Source organism: Martes martes (assembly GCF_963455335.1).
Source record: "Martes martes genome assembly, chromosome: 2".
NCBI classification, from domain to species: Eukaryota; Metazoa; Chordata; class Mammalia; order Carnivora; family Mustelidae; genus Martes; species Martes martes.
Window position 1 is genome coordinate 139,432,988 of NC_137889.1, and position 7,812 is coordinate 139,440,799.

Below are 7,812 nucleotides of genomic sequence, written 5' to 3' on the forward strand. Positions count from 1 at the left end.
GCAGTCGTACCCATTGGAACACGGGTTCTCCATAAACAGTGTGATGAGTTTTGATAAAGGGACCAGATATAAGCTGCAAGCCCAGGAGTCTTCCCAGACAGCCACACCCCGCTGCACAGTCACCACTGGGACTTTATCAGCACAGCTGCTGTTAGTCTTGCCCTCGGATACATCAGAACACAGGACATGTGGTCCTTTGTGCCTGACTTGGTTCAGCAGATGCCTCAGGTACATCCGCGTGGCTGCGTGTGTCCGTGGCCCGCCTCCATCACTGAGCAGTAGTCCACTCCATGCGCACCACAAGCTGCGCGTTCTCTCGGTGGACATTGTTTGTGTCCAGCTTCTAGTTACTATAAGTGAAGCTGCCGTGATTATGGCAGGAACAGTTCTTCGTGGACATTGTATTCATTTCCCTTAAGTCAATGTCTGGAAGTAGGAGGAGTCATGCCAGTGCTGTACCTTTAATTTCACAACTGCCAAGGCTTTTCCCAAAGTGCCAGTAACGGTGTACATGCCTGTTGGCGGTGTGGGGGCATTCCGGTTTGTCCACGTCTTTGCCCGTGTTTGGTGGTGTCATTCTTCCCGTTAGTGGCTCAGGTGGGTAATCCCTGTGGGCTTATGTGCGTTTCCCTAATGGCTGCAGATGCTGAGCTCCTGCCGGTGTGGTGAGTGGCTGTTAGTCCCATATCTGTTCAAGTCTTCTGCCCATTCTTTATTGGATGACCCTTTTTTTTCTTTGTAGGAATGCATTCCATATTGGGGGCACAGATCCTTTGTCTGATAACGTGTATTTGCACTTGGTTGCCTGTTACTTGACCACCAGAGGTTTTACGTTTAGTAAAGTTCAGTTAACTTTTTCTTTTATGGCTCATAACTTCTTGTGTTCTGAGAAAATTTGCTCATTCTAAGGTCCCAACCATATTCTCCCCTATATTCTAGAGGATTGTTTTAGCTTTTTAGGTTTGCAACCCATTGCAATGAACTTGTGTGTATTTAGTGAGGAAGAGGCTAAGGACCATTTACCCCCATGTGTTCATCTTGTTGTTACAACATCATATGTTGAACATCATATGTTGAAGGCTTTTTTGTCTCCATCAGATAATGCGAAGTCCCCAGGCTATCATTCTTTCAGTTTATTTCTGGATGTTCTCCTCTGCGTAGTTGCCTTAGGGTTGTCCTCACCCCAACACCCAGCATCTGGGTCACTGCAGCTTTAAAGTACAAATGAGCCCCTTTTGTTCTATGTAGTTTCTACTTTTTCAAAATTGTTTTGACTGCTTGCATTTCCACCTAAGTCTTGGAATCAGCTTATAAGAGTACTCTAAACAAAGTCTGCTGGGATTTTAACTGGAATCGCGTTGAATCTTTAGATCAGTCTGGGAACTGCCTTAGTCTGTTCAGGCTGCCCTAACAACACCACAGATTGGGGTGCTTGAACAACAGAAAAACATTTTCTCACAGTTTTGAACACCAGAGTCGATCCAGTTGCCAGAGTCAATCTTCCTGACTCACAGACGAAGGCCTTCCCTTTGTGTGCATGGAAAGACAGCCCTGCCTACTGTGAGGACACCGGTCCTGTCGGATGAGGACCCATCTCATAACTTCATGTGAACTTTTGCCTCCAAATATAGTCAGCATCGGGGGGCAGGGCTTCAACATGAGTTTGGGTGAGGAAGGCAGTTCAGCCCACAGCAGGGACTTAAAAATCATGACCATATTGAGGCCACCAGCCTGTAAATACGGTGTTCTCTGTATCCAGACCTCACCTGCATTACAGTTCTCATCATTTTACTGCTATTGTCAGTGAGATTTTTAAATTCGACTTCCCAACCATTCCAGTGTGGTAACATACAGACATGTCACTGATTTCATATATTGATCTTGTATCCTGTGACCCTCCTAAGCTCATTTGTTCTGGTAGTTTTTTGATATGTTATAAAGCATTTTCTCTGTACCTATTGTAACCTCTGCAAATAAAGACCATTTGCCTGTTCTTGTCCAATCTCTATGCCGGGCATTTCTTTTTCTCCTCTTATTGTATGGGTAAAGCCTCCAGGACAGTGTGAACTAGGAGGGTAAGAACAGAGTCCTGGTCTTGTTTCTGATCTTGGGGAAAGCATCCTCTCCCATCATGAAGGACCACGTCTACTCTAGGTTTTCACAAGGTGCAATTATCAGGTTGAGGAAGTTCACCCCTCCTTCCTGAGTTACCATCATGAGGGCATGTTGAATTTTGTCATATGTTCTTTTCTTCATCTAATGAAATTTCCATAAGGCTCTTCTCCTTTGTTCTGATAAGGGTGACACAGAGAACTAGATTAGCTTTGAGCAGTTCGAACAAGCTTTCAGTTCCTGAGATAAACCTCTGGTGTTCATGGTGCGGGTCTTAATGTAGTGCTGGATCTGACTTGCTAGTACTTTGCAGAGCAAGTTGTTTACAACGTACTCTATTGTTTTTTTTTAAGGTCTGTAGGTTCTGTAGTGATGTTCCCTCTCATTCCTGATATTGGTCATTTGTTTCTTTTCTCTTGAAATCTACTTAGAGGCTTATCAATTTTATGGATCATTTCAAAGAACCACCTTTTGGTCTTTGATTTTTTTTCCTCTATTGTTTGCCTGTTCTCTGTGTATCTGATTTCTGTTCTTTATTGTTTTCTTCCTCCAGCTTATTTTAGGTTTAATTGTCCTTTTTCTAGCTTCTTAAGGGGAAGATTAGATTACTGCTTTGGGGCCTTTCCTTTCCAATATAAACATCCCATACATTTTAAAGTTTTTATTTTCATGCAGTTCAAACTATTTTATAATTTCCATTATGAATTTTTTTTCTCTTTGACCCACAGGTTACAGAAGCCTGTTAGATAATTTTCAAATACTTGCAGACTTTCCAGATATTTTTTGTTATTAAATTTTAATTGTTAGAAAATCTAGTCCATATGGTTTCATTCCTTTTAAATTTATAGAGGTTTTATGTCTGCCTTGGTAAGTGTTCCATGTGCACTTAAAGAGAACATCTGCCTGCTGTCAGGGGCGTGTCCTGCAAGTGCAAGCCAGGTCAAATTTGTGACGGGCAGCCAGTCTCTGCTATCCTTACTGATCTCCCTACTTGTGCTTAAAAGTTTACAAGTGAATTTGTCTGTGTCCTCTTTACATCTATGGGCTTTTGCTTCATGTATCTGGAATCTGGTACTAAGCACAAACACCCTCCCTGGTAACAGCTCTTTGTTACAAAGTCCACCTTGTCCTGGCCCAGCCACTCTGGCCCTCCCATTGAGTGTTTGTATGTTAGTTCTTTCTTGATCCTTTTGCTTCCAACCCAAGTCTTAAATTTGAAGTCTGTTTCTTTTCTTTTTTTTTTTAAATTTTTTAAAAAGATTTATTTATTTATTTATTTGACAGAGGAGAGAGATCACAAGTAGGCAGAGAGGCAGGCAGAGAGAGAGGGGGAAGCAGGCTCCCCGCCGAGCAGAGAGCCCGACGTGGGGGCCCGATCCCAGGACCCTGAGACCACGACCTGAACCGAAGGCAGAGGCTCAACCCACTGAGCCACCCAGGCACCCCTTGAAGTCTGTTTCTTGTAGAGAGCATACGCGTGGGTCTTTTTAATCCAATTGGACAATCACTGCCTTTCAATTGAGCAAGTGTCTAGACTAGTGATATTTAACATGATTATTATTGCTGGATTTGTTACTCTTTTTCCATTTGTCCGGTCTGTCCTCTGTTATTTTTTCTGTCTTTACCTGCTATCTTTAGATTAAAAGTTATTTTGTCTCCATTGACTTCTTAGCTGTATGTCCGTAGTTGCTCTATGTCCGTAGTTGCTCTAGTTCAGTATACCTCTTTAACTGACCACAAGTGCCTTCAAATATGATAAGAATCAGAAACTTACTGCCTCTCTCCTGCCCTTTGTACCCTACTGTGGCCACGTATTTACTTCTGCAGACATTCTGTATTCTGTACCTTGCAATACCTTTTTATGCCTTCAGTGACCAATGATTTAGAAAAGAAATTTAAAACAAAGTAGATATATTTACCCACATTTGCCAATTACAGCACTCTTTACTGCTTCTATAGATCTAAGTTTGCATCTGCTAGCATTTTCCTCATTTAAAGAATTTACTGTATGCTTCCATGCAGACCTGCTGGCGATGAATTCACTCAGCTTTTCTTGGTCTGAAAGTGTTCTATTTCAATCTAATTCAGGTTGGGAAGGATAGTTCACGGCATGTACAATCTAGGTTGACAATTTTTTTAGTTTTTTCTTTTAGTATGTTAAAGATTGTATGCCAAGGGCGCCTGAGTGGCTCAGTCATTAAGCATCTCCCTTCGGCTCAGGTCATGATCCCAGGGTCTTGGGATCAAGGCCTGCATCGGGCTCCCTGCTCAGCGGGAAATCTTCTTCTCCCTCTCCCACTCCCCCTGCTTGTGTTCTCTCTCTTGCTGTGTCTGTCAAATAAATAATAAAATAAAATAAAAATTTCATGCCATTGTCTTCAAGCTTGTGGTGTTGTGACCAAGAAGTCTGCTGTTCTCTTTCTTATCTTTGTAACTGTTTGTATAATGAGTTTTCTCTTCCACTGCTTTTCATCACTGCCTTTCCATGTTGTGGTCCTGCCGTGCCTTGGGTGGGTTTGTGTGTCCTGCTGGGTTTCCTCATCTCAGAAGTCCTGGTTGGCTCTTCTACAATATCCTTTAGGTCTCAACACATTCATTTGGGCTAATTCTATTTATTCAGCATTCAATATTGAGCAGCTACTCTGTACCTGACCTCATGAAACAAAATAAAGACCCTAGTTCTCATGGACCATATGTTCTAAGGGCAAAAAGAAAAAAAAGATTATGAGCCTTGTGTGATGGAGTCTGAGCACCGCAGAATGAAGTGGAGCTGCCTAAGGAGAGAGCAGGAAGAGGCTGATGACAAGGCTGGCGAGGGTGGGCTGGGAGCAGCCTTCCAGGCAGGAGAGTGGGTTCCATGGAGGCCTGACTCCTGGAGGGAGGCGGCAGAGCTGAAGATGTGGGCGGTGGGTGGCACTGACAGTTTCCTCCTGGCTGCTGTGAGATAAGTGGACTCTACGGGTGTGAGGGCAGCTGCTGGCCTGCAAGGGTCCCCCAGTGGGTTGTACATGGGATGCCAGCAGCCCCCACGTCACTGGCCTGAGCACGTGGAAGTACAAACATCCCATCACCTGAGCCGAGGGAGGCAGGCAGGAGATAATGACTGGGCCACACAAACATCACAGGCCACTGGGTGGACACAGGGGTCAGAGGAGGAGAAAGAGGTGCAGGGCAAATGCACAGCTCTTTGGGGGAGTCCTGCTGCACAAGAGCACCACAACCCTAACAGGCTTGCGGGGGCGGGGGGGGGGAAGGTGGATGCAGAGCAGGGTTCTGCTGGGACGAGAGAAACTGCATGCTTTTGTGCTGATGGGAACAGCCGGGAGACCGGAAAAGCCAACCCACACCTCAGGAGACGCAGGGAGGCTGCCAAGCTGGAGGCTGCTCAGAGCGACCCCCAGGTCTGGGATCAGGGGCACAGAAAGGGCGAGTCAGCATGCTTCCCGCTTTCTTCTTCTTTTTCCATAACTGCATTATCGAGAGACAGCTGCCACACTGTGACCGCCCCTCTGGACACATCCAGCTTGATGCTTTAGCGTGCTGACCACCACACTCCCCACCAGCAGCCACTCATCTATCCCCACGCATCTGCCTTCTCCGGACATTTTGTGTTGATGGAATCCTGCAATATCAGGGCCTTTTAAGGTTCATCTGTGTTATCAAGTATGTCTGTGTTTTCCTCCTTTTTGGCTGAAGGACAGACGTTCATCTACCATAGACTGATGGTCACTTGGGCTGGTACCACCTTTTGCTGCTAAAAAGGATACTACTGAGGGCGTTCAGATCCATGTGGTCTTGGTCCCATGTGCAGAGGTCCGTGGTGTTTCCACGCCATTCTGCATCCCCCCAAGATCCTCGAAAACATGCAACCTGTTTTCTGAGGCCCTGTGGAGACCCCCTCAAAGAGCCCCAAGCACCGGGGTCCTCAGTACCTGGGGGTGAGGCAGGCATTCCTGAGGCAAAGACAAAAGTCCAAGGGGGTGGTAGCCACTCAGCCTGTGGGTTGGGGGCACACAGGCACAGGCTCCAAGAAGGGGCTGGGTGAGGCCACCGCCTGGCCCAGAGGGGACCCCCTGGTGCAAGAGATCAGAGAGCCGGGTGAATCACCCCCAGGCCCTCCTCCCCAGGTGGGGGTGCCCAGGGAACCCACGGGCGCACACTGCGCGGCTGGACGGCACGGGTCGGGGCCTGGGCTGCACCAGGGCCGAGCCAGCGCAGGGCCCGGACGAGGCCAGCCTGGCCTGCCCTGCTCAGCGGGCAGGGGCGAAAGGCGTCCTCGATTAGGACAAAGCCTGGCAAGCACCCTGGCTAGAGCCCGGAGGGGTCCCTGCCTGCACGGTGAGGGCTCCCCGAGCTCACCGCCTCCGGAAGCGGTCACCAGAGCGGGTCGGACAGCTGGGCAGGGAGGGCCAGGGCCTAGAGTGCGGTCCATGCCGGGCAGCAGGCAGCGCGGGGCGGTGGGTGTCCGGCACTCCCGGAAGAAGCGAGTTCCGGCTCCCACCCGGGCCATCGCGGCCTGCCTGTCGCGGTGTCAGGGCCCGGGAATCGCACACTCCTGGGCGACCCCGGCGTGGAGACCACGCTCGCACCCCTCGGGCCTGCCCCGCCTTGCCTCGCCCCACACCAGCGCACGCGGCCCCTTTAAGGACTTGCTGTGCCCGCCCGCCTCCTTTCTCGCGCCGGCCTCGGCAGTCCAGACCCTCCGGGAGCGCGCCTGAGTCACCGCGCCGCTCTCGGCCCCGCCCCGGCGCTCGCGCCTCAGGGCGAGCCACTGGCTGCCGAGCTCGGGGCCACGTGACAGGAGGTGGGCGAGGTCCCCGCCGGAAAGGGCGGGCTAAGGTGACAGCGGTCGCGTCGCGCCAAGGCGCTGTCGTTGCCGCACTGACCTTCGTCACCGCGCCCTCCGTGCCAGGGCGAGCCAATGACTGTGGCGAATTGGGGCACGTGATAGGGGCGGGGTCCCCGCCGGAAGGGGAGGGGCGAGGCGAGCGGCCTGGTACGCGGTAGGTGTCGCGGTCGTCGCGATACCGGGCTGGGTCTGTGGCCCGGCCGGGGTCCTGAGGGCCGGCCTCGTCCCGGGACTGTTTCCGTCCTTCTCCCCAGAACGCGCCCCTCAGCCCCGCTTTCTTCCTGGGACACCGTCCCTCCTCCTCCTCTCCCTCCTCCTTCCCTTCCTCCTTCTCCCCCTCTCCGTCCTACTCTTCGTCACACTCTTCCTCCTCCTCCCCGTCACACTCTTCGTCCTCCTCCCCTTCCTCCTTTCCATCCGTCTCCTCCCTGGGGCACCCCCCTCCTCCTCCCACTCCCTCTCGTCTTCATCCTCCTCCGCCTCCTCCCCCTCCTCCTCCTCCCTCTCCCTGGGACACTGCCCCCCCCTCCTCCCACTCCTCTCTGTCCTCCCCTGGGACACTGTTCTCCCTCCCCCCCCACCACCTCCTCCTCCTCCTCCCCCTCCATCATCTCCTCCTCCCACCACACCATCTCTCCTCCTCCTCCTCCTCCCTGGGACACCATCTCTCCTCCTCTAAGGGACACCAGCCCTTCTCCACCCCCTCCACCACCACCACCACCTCCTCCTCCTCCTCCCTGGGACACTATCCCTCCTCCCTTTCCTCCTCCCACACCTTCACCACCACCTTCTCCTCCCCCCCACCACACCATCTCTCTTTCTGTCCCCAAGGACACTGTCCTTCCTTCTCC